This window comes from Herpailurus yagouaroundi, unplaced genomic scaffold (assembly GCF_014898765.1).
Source record: "Herpailurus yagouaroundi ecotype Mexico unplaced genomic scaffold, PumYag 163, whole genome shotgun sequence".
Classification (NCBI taxonomy): Eukaryota; Metazoa; Chordata; class Mammalia; order Carnivora; family Felidae; genus Herpailurus; species Herpailurus yagouaroundi.
In genome coordinates, this window is record NW_024412404.1 from 44,410,710 (window position 1) to 44,431,272 (window position 20,563).

Below are 20,563 nucleotides of genomic sequence, written 5' to 3' on the forward strand. Positions count from 1 at the left end.
ATACTCTGCCTTCTTTCATGGTTTGTAGGGGCTCTAAGTTCATTGAACAGACCTAGGTTCTCAGAACCAATGATCCAGTAGAAGGGAAGGGTTGGCTCTAAGATCAGACACAGGACTGGTACATTTTAACCTCGTCTTTCAAATTCATGATATTACCTGGGTATGTTTGTAGTTACCATCAAGGCTGTAATGGCAGCAACCAATGTTGTCATGCAGGCTGAATACCTCCCCACAGCTTGCTCTATCCTCCCTCTCCTTTGGTTAATGTTGGAGTACGACCCTAGCCCTGATTACACCAGGCAGGGGATTTGCGTAGTGTGGCGGAGGTTGGGAGGCAAATGAGAGTCATTTTTACTTTTGAAACGTTAAAATATAGGAAGAAATGGAGAGTTACTAGCTCGGGGAGGTTTCCATGGAGGTTACATGATCAAAAGAAACTCCAAATCTCCTTATTTCCTCATACTGTGTACATACTAGAAATCTGATACAGGAGCAGTGATGATGATGCAGCACCAGCAGAAATAAAGTGGATTTGGGAGAAGCCTGCATCTTGCAGAGAGTGGCAAATATGATAGGCTTTACCGCATGCAACTATATACTCTATTTCATTCACATAGTATTTCCTTGTAAAAATTAGGTTATTTTGTTTGCTTTTGTTTAATGACTAGAAAATGGGCCATGCTATACCACCATGAGCTGCTGTATTGTACTGTAGAGGAGAGGCACTAAGTTAGACTCCTGGGCTGACTACATCCACAAAGAGATGAAAAGAACTTAAGAGAGTACTCATGCTTTTGGACAGAAAATTCTTATTGTCATCCAGGGACAGCTGATTCCAGGACTGTCTCATTTTACAGGAATAAAAGTGTAAAGATATTTTTAAAAATCAAGACAGAAAAGAATAAAATAAAAAAATCAAGACAAAATGACAAACTCTAGACTTAGAAGTTTATTAACTGTATTTCTCCAACATTCTACTAAATCTTTTAAAGTTGTCTTTATATAGAATTTGTTTCAGAAAAGCATCTAGCAAACTTGTGTGTGTATATGTGTATGTTTATGTATATTTGTTACATATATACCTATTAGTTATATACACATGCGTATAACATATTATAAAATATAACATATATATACACACACATATATATATATATTATATACACATAATGTATTTTATACACACACAGTGCACTGATATTTAATGTCTTTAAGGGAACTGATGTGGGATGAAGCTAAATGATTCTGCAAATAGGGCCTGGATTAATCATGCACAGAGTTGTCTGTATAGGAAGACAGGACTCATGAATCACAAGGAAATGGAATGTACTTAGCCAAGTAGGCTATACTGAATTGCATAATAACTACAAAAATACCAGAAGGGAGAGTAGATGAAGTTGAGGCGTAAACCGTATCCTTGTGGATGAGCTTGGCTCCAGGGAGGTGAGTGATCCTTCAGACCTATTCATAGGCCGTTACAAGGATTTGCCTGGCAAGACACCAGACTTGGTGGACAGCAAGTGCATGGCAGTTTTTCTGGAAGGTGCTGCATTCAAAGTCTGTGCCCTCCATTCAGAAACCTTTTTACTGGGGGCCTCAGGTAAGGCACTTTCCAGGTACCACTACCTAGATCACCTTATTGGGTGAGGAATTTTTCCTCCACTTTGACTCAGTATCTTTTTATTTCTAGCTCTCCCCTCACTCCCTCCCCTCTGCCCATGTGTCTACAGAGAGACAGGGTCCTTTTGTTTGGGGCTCACTTATAGTGAGATGATTTCCCCAACTTTTCTACATCCACCTAACCCATTTCTGGTACTGTTCCATGGAAATAAATGGAACATTGGAGAGCCAGTTTTTCTTTATGCCTCTTGCTCACACTGTCACAGGAGGTGAATAATGGTTTGATTGTTACATTCAATTTGGACCTTTTACCTAATTGACCACCTTGACACCTGATTCGTTGACAAAATTAAAAAGCTTCCAAGTGACTTCGGCTTTCAGCTAAGGCAGAGTAGCTTTTATCAAGCTGTTCTACAGAGAGCAACTATTAAAGTTGAAAGAAATACAAAAACACCTGCTTTCAGGCATCAGAAAGCAGTTGAGAGGGTCAGGATTTGATGGGTCATGAGCCCCAAGTAGCTGGCAACACAATGAAGTAAGCCAGATGTGCTCCATCACTTTTCCCTTTAGCACATTTGCCTTTCTTAAGCATCATTGCCTTAGAGGATACCCAAAATCGGGGATTCTTAGCTTTTGGAAGTCTCACAGAGAAGGTATATAAAATTTGAAATTGGTATGACCAAGACAAAATTTTTGGAGATAGGGGAACCTGGGGAAGGAAGCCTGACATCTGGCATCACTCTCCTCAGGCATTTTCTGATTCTGAATCTTCACAAAGCCAGATGACTAGGAGACCGCAGGAAATGAACGTTAAGAAATTAAAAAGATAAACTGAAATTTTGATGGTCTATTACTGCTGAGAAGACAAAATTTGGAGCAGAGAGCAATAAGGATCTGGACCTTTGGTAAAACCCAGATTTTCAGTTGAGAGGGTAAGAAGGCTACCCTTAAACAGTAACAGCATTCCATATAGACTAGCCTTCACCAGGGCTGAGACCCAAGCCTGAGCCATTTGAAAAGCTAACTGGATTAAGGCCATCTTCTCTTACATTGATTGTTTGCCAGGAAAACACCAAATCCTCTCTGGAAAAAGATAACATCCCAGACACACTGAAAGTTCTTATCCATATGAACAGAATTCAATTTAAAGCAATAATATCAGATACAACTAGAGACAGGATCAAGATCAACAGCCTAAAAAGTGAGAGGAAAAAAAAAAAACCAACCCAATCCCACAATAAAAATAGATTTGGATCTGGAGTTTCCAGATATAGATTTTTAAATAATTGAGATTTAATTTTTATATCATTTATTATTAATATTATTTTAATTTAGTTAGCATACAGTGTAGTCTTGGCTTCAGGAGTAGAACCCAGTGATTCATCTCAAAAAGTGTCCTCCTTAATGCCCATCACCCATTTAACCCATCCCCCTGCCACCAACCTTACAGCATCCCTCAGTTCTCTGTATGTAAGAGTCTCTTATGTTTTGGCTCCTCTCTGAGATTTAATTTTTAAAGAAGAGCTAATAAGATGGAGAATTTCATGAAAAATGACAACCAATAAAAACAATCAAATGGAAATTATGGAACTAAAATATAAGTTAAATAAAAAATAAGTTAATGGATTTATGGCATATTAAACACAAGAAGAGAAGATTAATGACTTGGAAAATAAGTCAGAACAAAATATCCAGAATATAGCATGGGGATACAAAATGGATGGAAAGTATGGAAAAGAGAGTAAAGACCCTAGGCCATGGTGTAAAGATTTAACAAATGAATTTTTAAAATTTTTATGGAGAGAAGAAAAATAATGGGGTAGAAACAATATTTAAAAAGATATTGGCTAAATGTTTCATAATTGATGACAGGGTACTCAAAGACAGCAAAGTAATCAGGGAAAAATATATATACTCACAGGATAAAAATTTTTAAAAATTGAAAAAAAAAAAAAAACTGTTAAAATCCAACGGGAGAGACAGAAGTTTTAAGTCAAAGGGAAAGCTTTTTTTTTTTTTTTTATTTTTAAAGTTTTTTTTTCTTTTGGACAGAGAGAGACAGAGCATGAACTGGGGGAGGGGCAGAGAGAGAGGGAGACACAGAATGGGAAGCAGGCTCCAGGCTCTGAGCCATCAGCCCAGAGCCCGACGCGGGGCTCGAACTCACAGACCGCGAGATCGTGACCTGAGCTGAAGTCGGACGCCCAACCGACTGAGCCACCCAGGCGCCCCGAAGGGAAAGCTATTTTTAAAAGGGTAGCAAAAAATGGACAACTGACTTGTGAATGAGACACGGATAGAAGAAGAAATAAAATGTTATCTTGAATGATGTAAAAAAAAACTGTAGCTGCCAGGTTAATTCTTTATTTAGCAGAAATATTCTTCCAAAAATTCAGGCAGAATAAATATTTTGAGGCAAATAAAAACAGGAACTTTATGCCAGCAGTCCTACCCCTATTCAAAATAATAAACCAAATTCTTTGTGTAGAAATAATACTAATTGGAAGCATGGTAATGCTGGAAGTAATGAAAAGCAATACATGAGTAAATATGTGAAAGAATATAAATAATATTGGTTATATACATTTTTATGTGTGTATATGCACGTGTACATATATGTATGTATATATCTCACCAAGCTCTACACTCAATATTTTATGATACACTATAATTAAAATGTTCATAGAAAAAATAAGCACCAGACAAACGCAAAACTAAATTTATGAACCATTTAACTTGCCTCCAACGCCATGACAAACTGATCATGTTGAATGGAAATCCCTACAAATTTGAACCATATCCATCTATCAAGGCCCACTTCAAGCTCCCATTTCCCCACGTAACCCTTCCTTGAATCCTCGGATTTTTATATTCCCATTCTCTTCCTTAAATTTCTTTTAATATTCATCCACCTCAATGTTACTACATGCTATTTTACAGGTTACAAACCAGTAACAACAAAAACAAACCAAAACAAAACCCTGTTAAATAATTACACTATCCAGTGGGTCAGAGGATCAACAATATCTAGCTGTATCCAGTGGTGAAGTCAAGATAACTTGACTATTGCATCAAAGTTAGCAAAGGTAAATAGCCTCACACAGCTAGATGGCTGGATGGCTAATCTTTGGATTTTTGAAACCTTAAAAATAGAAAATATGTACACACACCCTTTGCACTTAAATGTGATACACATTTTTAGCTCTCAAAATATATGAGATCTCAATGTGTTTTTTAAAGAAAGGTAATTTCTTTGTATTTGAAAAACAGCATAAAGAAAAATATACATATATAAGGATTTTCTTATTCTAATGCGGATAAAATGCTAAATCTGGATCACAAGTCTTTCCATCTCTTTGGATCTACATCTCCATGTCAAAAATGATAATTTATTATGCAAACTCAAGCCACGTGGCATGTGCATGCTAGGTTACTTTAAAATGTGTCTTCATTAATAGAGAAGGTAAAGAGGATGAGAGGGTGAGGAATCTTTTCCCCACATAGTCTCTTGCTTGTGAGTGGAGGACAGGAGCTAATTGGACGCTTTCAAGAGAGGGTTTGTTAGCTTCTGGCATCAGCCCATCTACTTCTGGGGAGTAGAGCAGGATGCCATATTCCCCATCTCCAGATGGGATCCAGCCCTGCCCTAACCCTGAGAATTAGTTAATGGTGAATAATATATTATTCTCCCGTATGTTTTAATAGAATTATTTATGGTATGTAGAAATGTTACTCTGTTTTTTTTTTAATTGATTTGTATCTGACTATCATATACTATCTTAAAGGATTTACTAGGTATGTATGCCAAATCATTATTTTACTCTTTGTCACTTTGTAATAGTTAACCCATGCCCACTCTTGCCTTACCATCTTGGTTACAAATAGATTTTAACTAATTTTAAAGAAAATGTTGGGTTTGCTGACTATTTAAGGGAATGATGGCTTTGGGTACAGAGATGCCAGAAATAGAGTGACAGCCACGGAGCCACAGCGGTGACAGCTTAGGTGCTTAGAATTATAACTTAGGCAAGGATTCAAGGTAAAGAGAAAGAAAATGTTACCGGTAGAGACGCTTTACACAATTAAGTATCATTTATTATTTGAGCATAAAGAAAATGCATAGACTTCAGAGTTGGAACAAGATCTAATTCAGGGGTTCTAAAATTTGACAAGTCATTAGAGAAACAATTCTGGAAGTTTTTCAGAACAGATTCCTGGTACTTAAAGATTTAGATTTCATAATTTGCTAAAATAGTTTCCAATAATCTGTATATAAAAGTCTCTGAAATTTGGATGCTATTCAACTTTGGGAAGCATTGTTCAAATTAACAATGACTAAAGAATTTGCTATAGCTTAAGAGTTACTAAAATACATTTATCAGGAAACAGTTCAGTGGAAGAAAATTCAATTCCCAATTCAAAAACTGTTTCTAAGAATTTCATTTTGAGAAAAATGAGTAGATATTTAAATTTCCCTCTATAGTGCTATTGTCTGGCAATCTCACCACAAGCAAAACATCTTATAGGAATTTATATCTGGGTGTTTTATTTTCAATTGTCAAAACAGCTATACACATGCTATTTCATTTGTTATTCACAGCCTGAAAATTAATGGCCGAAGTTTATTGGGCATTTATGTATAACCACATGCTATGCTGAGCACTTTGCATGCACCATCACATTAAATCCTACAACAACCCAATAAACAGGTATAATCAATGTGTTTCAGACCAGTAGATTCTACCACTGAGGCTTCCAGAAACCAACAAGTTGTTCGAGTTGACAAAATTAACAGGTGGTGAAGATTCAGATTCACAGAATCTATCCCAGACCCGGGCTCTGACCACTACCCCAGTTACATACCTGGCATTCTTCAATTGGTGACACACCAAAAGTGTCCCTTGTGCTGCAGATCAAGGCCAATGGGAGTAAGTAAATCAATGCAAGTCAAGTTTCTTTGATTTCCTTGCATAGTTCACTTGCTAGCTAATCCCATAACATTGTTGCAGAAAACCAATGTGCTTTTCATGCTTCATATTTTCAAATATTTAGTTCTCTCTCCTGGAAATCTTTTGTTCTTTACATGTGGATGTGAGGAAAATCAAACCATGCTTCACAATTCCATCCAAGCAGGGCATGACATTCGTACTATCTCAGAAAGGACAATGATGCCTGGGGGTATATGAACAGCTCCCTCCAAGAGATTAAAGGTCTGCAGTTTCCCTGGCACAGCCCAATTTTAGGGCTCATGAATGAGGCCCACAGTGACTGTAATAAGGATCTGGTTCTGCAAGGCCTCTCTGGAAGCCTGGATGGTAGCATTACCTATGGGTTTGACGCCTCAACAGTCTATACTTGCCTAAGCTTTCTGGCATTGCCCGAGAGAAATACTTAAGGCCCTCCTGCCCAAGCCCTTTGTCCCCAGAGCTTTGGATTTGGCTTACCCAAACCTATTCCCCTATCAATAAAAGGAACAGGGGCCTCTGAATGCTCATTAGACACAACACAAGAGGCGGGAGTTAGGCATTAGACTCAGTCTTATGATCTGTCTGAGCTCTAATGCCATCTCTTATTAGTGGCTCCTTGTGATTTTTCCGTGTTTCACATACCTTATGTAGAAATAATTCTTCCCTCCCTTAAATGCTTGCTAGAAAGCAGGAAAAGCAGGGTATCATTCAGTCACCAAGAAAAATATTTGCGAGGTCCCTCTGCTGTAGTAATAAACAGCACGTATGTATGCTCCCTCCCTTCCAGGCACTGCTTCTTATAGGCATTTTGCTTGTAGTATGCTTTTTAAATCTCATTACAATCCTATAAGATTAATATGGCTTGTATTTTCATCTCACAGATATGGAAATAGGTCCAGAGTTAGTAAACAGCAAAGTCATGATTAAAAGTAGGAATTTTGTTACTAGAACTAATCTTCTTAACCACTCTTCTATACTTCTTATCCACCTCAAACATTAGGCTATGTTTCAACTCCCTTTAACAGGCAGCTAGCATCAAATATTTAAATATATGGAGCTATTTCTAAAAGGGCTATTCTCTGCCAGGTGCTGTCTATAAGCAGTTTTTAGGCTACTCAAAAGTGAAGCAGATTGAAGAAGATTTAAAGAAATGGAAAGACATTCCCTGCTCATGGATTGGAAGAATAAATATTGTCAAAATGTCAATACTACCCAAAGCTATCTACACATTCAATGCAATCCCAATCAAAATTGCACCAGCATTCTTCTCGAAACTAGAACAAGCAATCCTAAAATTCATACGGAACCACAAAAGGCCCCGAATAGCCAAAGTAATTTTGAAGAAGAAGACCAAAGCAGGAGGCATCACAATCCCGGACTTTAGCCTCTACTACAAATCTGTCATCATCAAGACAGCATGGTATTGGCACAAAAACAGACACATAGACCAATGGAATAGAATAGAAACCCCAGAACTAGACCCACAAACGTATGGCCAACTCATCTTTGACAAAGCAGGAAAGAACATCCAATGGAAAAAAAGACAGTCTCTTTAACAAATGGTGCTGGGAGAACTGGACAGCAACATGCAGAAGGTTGAAACTAGACCACTTTCTCACACCATTCACAAAAATAAACTCAAAATGGATAAAGGACCTGAATGTGAGACAGGAAACCATCAAAACCCTAGAGGAGAAAGCAGGAAAAGACCTCTCTGACCTCAGCCATAGCAATCTCTTACTCGACACATCCCCAAAGGCAAGGGAATTAAAAACAAAAGTGAATTACTGGGACCTTATGAAGATAAAAAGCTTCTGCACAGCAAAGGAAACAACCAACAAAACTAAAAGGCAACCAACGGAATGGGAAAAGATATTTGCAAATGACATATCGGACAAAGGGCTAGTATCCAAAATCTATAAAGAGCTCACCAAACTCCACACCCAAAAAGCAAATAACCCAGTGAAGAAATGGGCAGAAAACATGAATAGACACTTCTCTAAAGAAGACATCCGGGGGGCGCCTGGGTGGCGCAGTCGGTTAAGCGGCCGACTTCAGCCAGGTCACGATCTCGCGGTCCGTGAGTTCGAGCCCCGCGTCAGGCTCTGGGCTGATGGCTCGGAGCCTGGAGCCTGTTTCCGATTCTGTGTCTCCCTCTCTCACTGCCCCTCCCCCGTTCATGCTCTGTCTCTCTCTGTCCCAAAAATAAATAAATAAACGTTGAAAAAAAATTTAAAAAAAAAAAAAAAGAAGACATCCGGATGGCCAACAGGCACATGAAAAGATGTTCAGCGTTGCTCCTTATCAGGGAAATACAAATCAAAACCACACTCAGATATCACCTCACGCCAGTCAGAGTGGCCAAAATGAACAAATCAGGAGACTATAGATGCTGGAGAGGATGTGAAGAAACGGGAACCCTCTTGCACTGTTGGTGGGAATGCAAATTGGTGCAGCCACTCTGGAAAGCAGTGTGGAGGTTCCTCAGAAAATTAAAAATAGACCTACCCTATGACCCAGCAATAGCACTGCTAGGAATTTATCCAAGGGACACAGGAGTGCTGATGCATAGGGGCACTTGTACCCCAATGTTCATAGCAGCACTCTCAACAATAGCCAAATTATGGAAAGAGCCTAAATGTCCATCAACTGATGAATGGATAAAGAAATTGTGGTTTATATACACTATGGAATACTACGTGGCAATGAGAAAAAATGAAATATGGCCTTTTGTAGCAACGTGGATGGAACTGGAGAGTGTGATGCTAAGTGAAATAAGCCATACAGAGAAAGACAGATACCATATGGTTTCACTCTTATGTGGATCCTGAGAAACTTGACAGGAACCCATGGGGGAGGGGAGGGGGAAAAAAAAAAGAGGTTAGAGTGGGAGAGAGCCAAAGCATAAGAAACTGTTGAGAACTGAGAGCAAACTGAGGGTTGATGGGGGGTGGGATGGAGGAGAGGGTGGGTGATGGGTATTGAGGAGGGCACCTTTTGGGATGAGCACTGGGTGTTGTATGGAAACCAATTTGACAATAAATTTCATATATAAAAAAAAAAGTGAAGCAGATTAATACAGGTAAAGACAGAAGGGATATATAATCAATCTCTATCAATTCCATATATGAATCCCAAATAGACAATAGAGAGAATTTGATGTTACTCCATAGAATGTCCCTGCTCTTCATATACCCTCAAAATGCCCATCCGTTATTAATTTTTTTCTGTTCTGCCTGCACAATCCCATCAGACAGCTAATCACAACTATTGTTTAACCTATTTTAACTTAGTTAAGCCATTTAAAGCAATAGCATTCTTGAAAAAGACAGAGTCAAATCAATAAAAGCACTAGAACAAAATCACCATCCTCAAATGCTACAGGAGAATATCAGTTTCTATTTTATTGGAAGCAATTATCAAATGAGAAGCATTCTGAAATATATTGAAGGTCTGCCCGTGTGTGTGCAATTCCCAAATCTATCTGGCTTTGCTTCTTAAAACATGTGGAGGAAGAGAGGAAGAGAAAGCCCTTAAGGCTGGTCAGAGTCATAATTAGAAACTTCTTTTCTATCATCTCCACCTTTTTGATAATTGCAAGTTCCATATCTGATAGGACACATTCAAATTGACACTCATTTCTTAGGTAAATTATGATTCTAGTAATTTCTAGAGATTTTTTGGGGAGGAGATAAAAATGGTGTGATAGCAGAAGAATAGAATTATATTCTAATTTACGTCCCTGGTTTGAGGACTCTTCAAGTATTAGGACCTAAATTTATTTGGATGTTATTGGTACAAAGGCTTGTAACAGGTGGTCAACACATTTTTTAAAAGGAACTTATGGTGTCCATGTACCTTCCTGCAGTGTCATCTATTAAAGACACCTCGAACACTCATTTTATGCCAAGCACTGATGTCAGACACATTTATTGTGGAAGCTCCCATAAAAAAAGGTGGTGACATGACTTTTAAATGCTCAGTGAGACGTGGGTGTCTAAAGCTGGAACATTTTGAAAAAGCCAGGTTGACAGTACAAAGAAGCAAGAAAACAGGATAGCATATCTTGGTGGTAGAAAATGTGCACAGAGAGACCAGGGTTGAGTATCCAAGGTGAACACCTCAAAACCATTCATTCATAGTACTCGGTCTACAAGGAAGTGGTAATATGTGGGTGGGCATAGCACAACCTGTGGGATCCAGGGATGGCAGAGCCAGCTGGGAGCCTCCCTCTGTGTCCTAGCTGTGGTACCCACTGCAAAGTGCAAGATCTCTTTCACCTTTTCACAGAGATACCTGGAAGGCTAAGTGAGCAAAGGAATGGAAAGGTTCGTATATTTTCTAGCTAGCTCCCAAATGGTTGAATGTCTATTGTTTTCTAATTGGGCATGGCAGGCCTGTTCTGTTCAGGCCCTGGCATTCATTTTAATGTAAGAATGATGATTATAATGTCTATGAGGGTGATGCAGAGTCCTAATTCAGGGCACTTCTTTATGTTATTACAGAGCACTTTTGTCTAGGTTGTGGTTCTTAAGCTATGACACTATGTTCAAGATGTTTCTGTTCCCCTGTGGTACCTCTCAAAGAAGAAAAGCATCAGATCAGATTGTTTCCAAGTCCATGAGTAGATAAGGGAGGCCGTGTAGCACAAGATATGAATTCAGATTTAGGCTCCATCACCTACTAGCTCTGGGTCATTGGGTTAGTCTTCCAGCTTCCCTGAGCTTCAGTGTCCTCGTCTATAGATTGGGCGTGGAAGCAAGCCTCAGTCAGAATTGTATTATGATGAAATAGTGTATAAAATCATACGTCATCGTTCCTTTCATGTGGGACGTTAGCGTATGGTCAGTCTGATGACTTCATTTAGGTCTCTCACAAATATTCTGGTTCTCTCTCAGTCTGGGCACGTGTACCATTGTGATTCCCCACCAAGGTGGCCATTTTGGTAAATGAAATGTAAACAGAAGTGCCCCATCGCGTCTAGTGGGAAGCTTTAAGGGCCAAGGTATGCTGATCTCTGTTCTCTTCCTTCTGCTTCCTCAAGCACATCCTTGAAAGAAGGGAATTAACCTGGAGTCAAGCAGGAGAATGACATGGAGTGGTACTCCCAGCTGGCTATTAACACTCAGATCTTTGCTGTTTCAACCAACTGTGATTTGAGCTTTGTTATTGTGACCTAAACTAGTTTATCCTTTATGATATTATTATTATTATTGTAAATCAAATAATAATAATATAATATAATAATATATAATATATTATATACATAATAATTATTATTATTATTATATAAAGTTCATCTTTGTCTCTGACTTTGTGTCAAAAAAAGAAAGTCCATAGCAGTTCAATAGACTTGATGAGGTAACAAGTCAATTGAACTGCTAGTTGATAGTAATGAAATGGTATTAGCTTTTGAAGACATTATATAGTAAGTTCTATTTTATGTAATTTTCTTACATAGTGAGATTTAATTCTTACAATGACCCTATGAAGAGAGCACCATTACCCTATTTTACACATGAGGCATTTGAGAAACAGATTTGAGTTTGAATCTTAACACACAGGCCCTAATCACATACTTGTATGATCTGGTCCAAGTTACTTAAATTTTTGTCCTGTTACAAAGCATTTTCTTCTTTGGGCCTATAAAAGGTAGCTTCTGGAATCCAGCATTAAGCATGGCTTGAACATGAGGAGGTCAAAAAAATAAGGAAACATAAAACTATTTAGAAATTTATATTTAGTTTCTTCTCTACATAAAGTTTGAACAGATTTTGTTGTGACCATTTTTTTTCTCCAGAATTTTATGTGAATTTTTGTTAACATGTAGTGTAATAATTGGTTTCAGGGGTAGAATTTAGTGATTCATCACTTATGTACAACACCCAGTGCTCATCCCAACAAGAGCCCTCTTTAATACTCATCACCCATTTAGCTCACCTCCCCCCCATCAACCTCCCCTCCATCAACCCTCAGTTTGTTCTCTATAATTAAGAGTGTGTTTCTTTGTTTGATCCTCTTCTTTCACCCATGTTCATTTGTTTTGTTTCTTAAAATCTACATATGAGTAAAATCATAAGGTGTTTGTCTTTCTCTAATTTATTTCTCTGAACATAATACCCTCTAGCTCTATCCATGTCACTGCAAATAGCAAGATTTCATTCTTTTGTATGACTAATATTCCATATTATATATATAATATATATATTATATAAAATAGTGTGTGTTTATATATATATATATATATATATATATATATATATATATATAAAATACATTCATTAGTCAATGGACATTTGGGCTGTTTCTATAATTTCGTTATTGTTGATAGTGCTGCTATAAACATCGGGATGCAGTATCACTTTGAGTCAGTATTTTTATAGCCTTTGGGTAAACACCTAGTAGCACAATTACTGGATCATAGGGCAGTTCTATTTTTAACTTTTTGAGGAAGATCCATACAGTATATTAAAAGAATCATTCACTACAATCAAGTGGCATTTTTTCCTGGCCTGCAAGTGTGGTTCAGTATTCACAAATCAATCAACATGATACACCACATTAGTAAAAAAAAGGATAAGAACCATATGATCCTCTCAATAGATGCAGAAAAAGCATTTGACAAAGTACAACATCCATTCATGATAAAAACCCTCAACAAATTAGGTATAGATGGAATGTACCTCAACAACATATAGACTATATGCAAAAAAAACCATAGCTAATCTCATCCTCAATGGAGAAAAACAGAGCTTTTTCTCTATGGTCAATAATAAGACAGAGATGTTCACTTGCACCACTATTATTTAATGTAGTGCTGGAAATTCTAGCCTCAGCAATCAGACAACAAAAAGAAATAGAAGACATCCAAATCAGCAAGGAAGAAGTCAAACTTTCACTTTTGCAGATGATACAACATTCTATGTAGGAAACCTGAAAAACTCTACTAAAAAACTGCTAGAACTGATAAATGAATTCTGTAATGTTACAGGATACGAAATCAATGTACAGAAATCTGTTGCATTTATATACACCAATAATGAAGCAGCAGAAAGAGAAATCAAGGAATTAACCATTTTCTGACTTTCCTTTGTTTTGTTTTGTTTTGTTTTGTTTTTAAAGAGACCCCCCTTTGTCAGGGACAGTGAGTGAATTCTTGCTTTGTGCATATAGTAGCTAAAGTGAAGTTAGGCACTTACAAGTGGAAGATGATTCATATTGATTTTTCTATTATCTACCCCTTCCTATCCATACCTCTTCTGTTTCGGATCTTTTTCTACCTGAAAGATGGTAATGTAGCAGAAATAATGACAGAACTTTCTATGTTTCCTACCTCCATAGGGGGTCAGAAGTTAAAAACAAATAAAGGTAGCTTTCATTTTCTGGGAGACTCTGTACTATTTCAAACCTCCTACTTACACAGATGTACATCCCTGTAAGTATAGACCCCACCCTACCATTGATCTGGGCTGAGTGAGGTTCAGGGCAGCTCAAAGGGCATGAGAGGACATCCAGTGGTGGGTAAGGTCACAGGGAAGAGAATCTGTCATGGAAGATTCCAAACTTCTTTAATTCAGGAATTAAAACCAGAGTATGGGAGGTGAGACACATTTGATCAACGTTTCAATTTGCTCAAGTTTAATACATTATGCTCTCTTCCTTGGTCACTGGTATCTCTAGAAAATAGCAGTACATCCCCATGGTTATCAGATGCTCTCAAGCCTATCTTCAGCCATCCTCACCAGGTCCATTCCCTCCTCTTGACATCTTTAAGCTTTCCCTGAAACTTACTCCCTTCTCTAAACTTAAGAATAGATTCCAGCCTCTCCCACAGTAAAATAATAATATGTCATAATTAGTTTGTAGCAAAAGCACATACAAAGGTGTGAGATGAGCCTGAGTAAATACAGGACAGTGCATCGAGCCTGACTTGAGTGAAGTATTTAATATATATATATATATATATATATATATATATATATATATATATACACACACACACACACACACACACATATATGTATACATATATATACACATATATACATATATTTAACATATATATATTTAAACTGATTACATGTGAATGGTCTAGCCTACTGTTATTCTAGGGATATAAAAGTATTTGGGGGCACCTGAATGGCTCTGTCAGTTGAGCATCCGACTTTGGCTCAGGTCATGACCTCACGGTTCATGAGTTCAAGCCCCACATCAGGTTCTGTGCTGGCAGCTCAGAGACTGGAGCCTGCTTTGGATCCTGGGTGTCTCTTTGTCCCTTTCCTGCTCACTCTCTGTCTCTCTCAAAAGTAAATAAACATTATGTATATTTATATTTATATTTATAAAGATATAAGAGTATATTTATTTTAGTTGCTAATAACCTGACAATTGCAAAAAAATTTGGATAAAAAATGGCCCCTATGATTTGAGGGAGGCAGGGAATATACATACATGGGGCACATACACCAGTTTTACGTAGCTTTGTTAACCATGAGCAGATACCTCAAATACAACCTCATACAGACATACAAAAGCTCCTCAGGAAAAGTGAGACAACTTTGATCTTGGCTTATTCTTTTCCTTTGCTTCCCTGGTAGAGAGTTGCCTTTTACTTGAAGTAAAGCAGATTGCTTTATGAGTCATTATTCTCTTGAAGCAGAGCTCAGCAAGAATACTTCATCAAAGCCCCAGTGATTGGGCACTCCCTCCTTCTTAATGGGTTGTAATCTTGATCTTTCTTGCTCCTTCTTCCTGGAAAATCATCAGAGTCAAGTCTGGAAAACCCCAGAGGGTAGTACCAGGAGCTGGTCTAGTACATGGCTCATGAGGACTCAGTAATGATCATTTTGTCCTCTTTATTTTTCCCTGAGAACTGAGTCAACAGTTCTGTCACTGAATATTAACCAAGGAAAGAATATTCTCTGGATGAAAACTGTTTGTACAGTGCTATTACAGTAATTTTAGTGAGTGAGGCTCTACAGAAAAAAAAAAAAAAACCTTTTCTTCTTCAAAATTCTGAATAAGCAAAACTGGAAAGGGTTTTGAAATTTGAGCTTTACAAACTTTCTAGAAGATTCTACCCCATGACATCAGAAACATTTAGAAACTAGTCATTTAATCCAAATTTGTACCATAATCTTGAATTTTTTTGACATGTTCTTACAAATGTTCAATCTGGTACATTTTACTTTTAAATAGATATTCTTGACAAAAATCCCTTCTCTACATGACTGGATATAATTTTCAAGCATTAGCTAATGATTTTTACACTTGGTTGTGTTTTGGGAAGGATGAACCCTCACATGAATTTGAGAAAGGAAAGTTCTGAGTTTCCATACACCTGAAACTCTGGAAGGAATCAGTAGAGTTAACCAAACGTGATACCAGAGGCAGAAAAGGCAGCCCTAAGATTACAACAACACTGTAATATTTTCAGAGATAATCAGATTTTCCTGTGCCCCTAAGAAAGTTTCAAAGATTATCTGAGAGAGAGTTGATATATCTGGAGTAGGTTTGCCATAGCTGAAGAGCTACATGACTCATAAAACTGAACTTCAAGTGATGTGGATATTGTGTTGGACACATCCATTCAGTGGCCACAGCCTAGTGAAGACAAGTGAAATCTCAGCAGATACCTGCTTGGAAAAGAGGAAAGGCCATGGAGAAAGTACCTTTTGGTGAAACTAGGATTTTACATAAGCCATGCAAAATCTAGCTGTGAACCTACGGGGGGTAGGGGGGTGGGTGGAGGGGAAGGGAAGAGTTTTGACTTTACTTTAAACCTGAAATGACTGAGAAAATACTGAAGCACTTGAGGTTGACCAGAAATGACTAAGATTATAGGATCTGCATCAAGTAAAATGTGGGTTCAACAGAAAGGTTAAGTTGAGTTTGAGAAAGATAAGATCAAGATACTTTTTTTCTTTTACACACCTGAGTACATGTCTTTAAAAATGTTATATGTACTATATATTGAATTGAAACTGACCTCTCTTAAATTTCTCTTTATTGATCTTTATTGTACTTTCTGGATTCAAGAAAAACACCCTTTTCGCATGGCAGCTCTACAGAAATTGAAAGCTACCTCTGATGCTTTCAGTAAGTCACTTTTTTTCCAGGATACTCATGGCCAGAATAATCCATTTGATAATCCAATTTCTTGATCCTAAAACATTCAGAATTTTGTTTTTTCTCTATGTATTAGTTTTAGACAGTCCTCTTAGAACAGTGGATGACAAACATTTCCTGAGGCGTTTTAAAAACAAAGCCAAAGCTTTGGCCCATACCTCCAAGGTTTTTTTATTCATTTGGTCTGGAGTTGGACCCAGACTTGGGGACTGTTTAAAACTTTAGACACAAGAGTAAAGTGCAAATGCTCTTAGAGATTAAAACCCAGACTTGAACACAATAAACAAGATGAGAGAAGTGTAGGCCTACATGATCATTTCCCTCTTCCTGGATATTAGTTCTTCATTGAGGCTGACCAATATAGCATTTTTTTCCTTGCCAGTCACCTAGCTAATTGTACCATCCATCATCTAGTTTATCTTTCCTCCACCCTTTTCTGTTGTTGAAGTTATCAGAATACTTGTGTCCACCGTGACTAGCATACTGTGTCGCTGTTAGTGTCCTACAGAAAAATGATATAGGTATAAATCGTATCACAGACAAATTTATGGACTGGTAGAAGAGACTGATAAACAGATAACTTTGTTGCAATGAAGCAAGTGCTATGATGGATAAAGCTACTCCAGGGATATAGCATGAGTCAAAGCAGGAGAAAAGTTGGATATGCATCTGAAGCTGTGAAGATTCTGGATTGGAGTCTGAAAAGCATAAGCCATTCCTGAAATGGTGGTAACCATTCCTGAAAAAACTGATCATCAAGTACCATACCTTCAAAACAAGAAAGAAAAGTGGTCCCAGGGTCCCAGTATAAAAATCTAAGATTCCTGGTCTGTTTACCTAACACTCTGACTTACACCTTCTACATAGGCATTTCACAAAACACAATCGTGAGAAAACCAATCATCTGGAGACACTGGTAGAGTACATATCCTGATTCCACAGGCCTAGGATGGGGTATGAGACTCTACATTCATGAAAACCTCTTTCCTGATACTAATATCTCTGATCCAGATATCACACAATGAGTAGCAAAATGCAGTATAAACAGCATGAGAGAAAGGAAGGTGCCGTGTTCTGAATGCAGGTAGCAAAAAGGTAACTGATTCTCAAAAGATAAATCAACAGAGCACAGACTTGGAAACCTCATCAGCACAGTAAGAAAGGAAATTTTCACTAATTGATTTTAATTTGCTACCCAATTATCATCACCACAAATTATTAGAGAGATTCATTGCATAAAAGGATGTTCATTGGTTTGGTAAATGGAGCCTGTGTAGGCCTCTGTACTACCCATCCATCAATCCTTTCCCTTGTCATCTTTTCCAAGGTACAGTTTTAGTGATAGGCCCACATTTCTTTCATTTCACACATGAGTCCATTTCTATGAGAGAAGCGACAAATAGGAAGTGTAAATATGGATCTGGTATGTGATTCAAAAAGACTGCCAGCCAGTCCTCCTCATTCAGCATCTATTCTCTCTGGCTAATTTATCCTACATGGGGATTCATGTGCATGTCAAGGAATATTGGAACAGATTGAAACAAAGCCTTCCATCCAATTTCACCGCAGATTTCAAGTAGCGATGTAAGATGGCTTGGGCAAAATTCTCCTGAAAGCCTGCATCAGTTCACATTGGGATACCTACTCAATTTTAGATATATCTAATGTTTAACAACATGTCACTGTTTGAAACTCAGAAAGACTGCTCTCAGGGTTTCACAGGCTCCTTCTGGTTCTCTGCTCCCTTTGCCACAAATAGTTATGTTATTCCTATTATTCTGCTTGTCTGTCAGACTTTTCCTGTGCCAGTAGGATTCTGCTAAAATTTCTTTACGTGACCTAGGTTTTGAGCATAGTGAGCTTGATTTGATTAGTAGTCTACTGGGTAGTGAGCCAGAGAAGCACTGATGGAATCTCTTAGAAACATAAAAATTTGGTCCTCATTCTGGATATGCTGCATCAGAATCTCTTATCAGTTAAAAAATAAAAACCCACACATACAAAAACAAACCTTACAGATGATTTCAATACAGACCCCTGATTGAGAAACCGTGGATTAGATAGAATAAATATTTTAATAATATGGGTTGTTGGATACTGAAATTAAGGGCAGAGGATTTTTCTTTCTGAAAAGTCGTAAGATCTAAACAGATATTAAGAGACATTTATATGCAGTCTAGGTCTGAGAGCTAATGGTCAGGATTTGGATTGGCAGTCTACAGATATTGTACCCTAATTTCTAGAACACATTCAAACCAAAAGTGATGCAGTTGCAAAACATATTAATAAAGACTGTACATTCAATCTTTTACCTGAAGGAAATATAAAAAGGCAATAAGCAAATAAAGACCATTCTTGAGTGACCAAATTAAAATTCCTTTACAAGGCCTTCTAAGTTTTGTGTGCTGATTAATGAGTGATGTAGATGGAAACTTCCATTGTATGGATGTACTACATTTTGTGTGGCCATTGATTTCTTAAGGACATCTTGGTTTCTTCCTGGTTGGGGCCATTATGAGTAAAGCTGCAATAAACATTCAGAAGAAGGTCTTTTATGTGGATATGTTTTCAAATCATCTGAGTAAACCTAGGCACACAATTGATCAAATGGTAAGACAATGTTTAATTTTGTAAGAAACTGACAGTTTGCCTAAGTGGCTATATCATTTGCGTTTTCACCAGAAAGGAATGAGTTCCTCTTGGCCCATGTCTTACCCCTATTTGGTGGTAGTGTTTTAGATTCTAGCCATTCTAATAGATGTTTAGCACTATCTCATTGTTATTTTAATTTTCATTTCCCTAACAACAAATGATGTTGAGCATTTTTTCCTATGATTATTCAGTATATGTAAATTTTTATGAGGTAAAGACACCATGCTGTCTTGCTTATTGTATTAAAATAAATTTTGAAATCAGGTAGTGTGAGTCCTCCAACTTTGTTCTTCTTCAGTACATTGTTGGCTATCCTGGATGTTTTGACTCTCCACATGAACTTTAAAATCAGTTTGTCAACATCTATAAAATAGTTTGCTGGAATTTTGCCTAGGATTGTAATCTATAGATCATGTTAGGAAAAAAATGACATCCTAAAATATGGAGTCTTAAAATCCATAAACACCGACTAGCTCTCCATTTATTTAGATTTTCCTTAATTTTGTTTATTAGAGTTTTGTACTTTTCTGCATATAGATTTTGTTATATTTGTACCTATATTAATCCCATTTAATATACCTAAATATTTCATGTTTTTTGATGAGATTACAAATGGTATTGCTTTAAAAAAAAAAAATTCCAGGGGCGCCTGGGTGGCTGAGTAAGTTGAGCTTCTGACTTTGGCTCAGGTCATGATCTCACGGTCTGTGAGTTCAAGCCCTGCCTTGGGCTCTGTGCTGACAGCTTGGAGCCTGGAGCCTGCTTCAGATTCTGTGTCTCCCTCTCTCTCTGCCCCTCCCCTGCTCATGCTCTGTCTCTCTCTGTCTCAAAAATAAATAAATAAATAAATAAAACATTAAAACATTTTAAAATAAAAATTCTAATTTTGCATTAATAGTATTTTTGGAAAGCAATTGATTTTTGTATATTAACCTTATTGCTGAGGTTAAAGCTTCTAGCACTATATTAAATAGTAATGCTGAGAGTGGCCATCCATGTCCTATTCCTGTAGATGAGCCTTGATTTGTGCTCCTGCTATACTTACTGGTTAGCTCCTAGAGGTTTTCTTTGCCAATTTCTTAGGAATTTTTAGATCTAAGAAGAGAGACAGTTTTCTTTCTTTCTTTCTTTCTTTCTTTCTTTCTTTCTTTCTTTCTTTCTTTCTTTCTTTCTTTCTTTCTTTCTTTCTTTCTTTC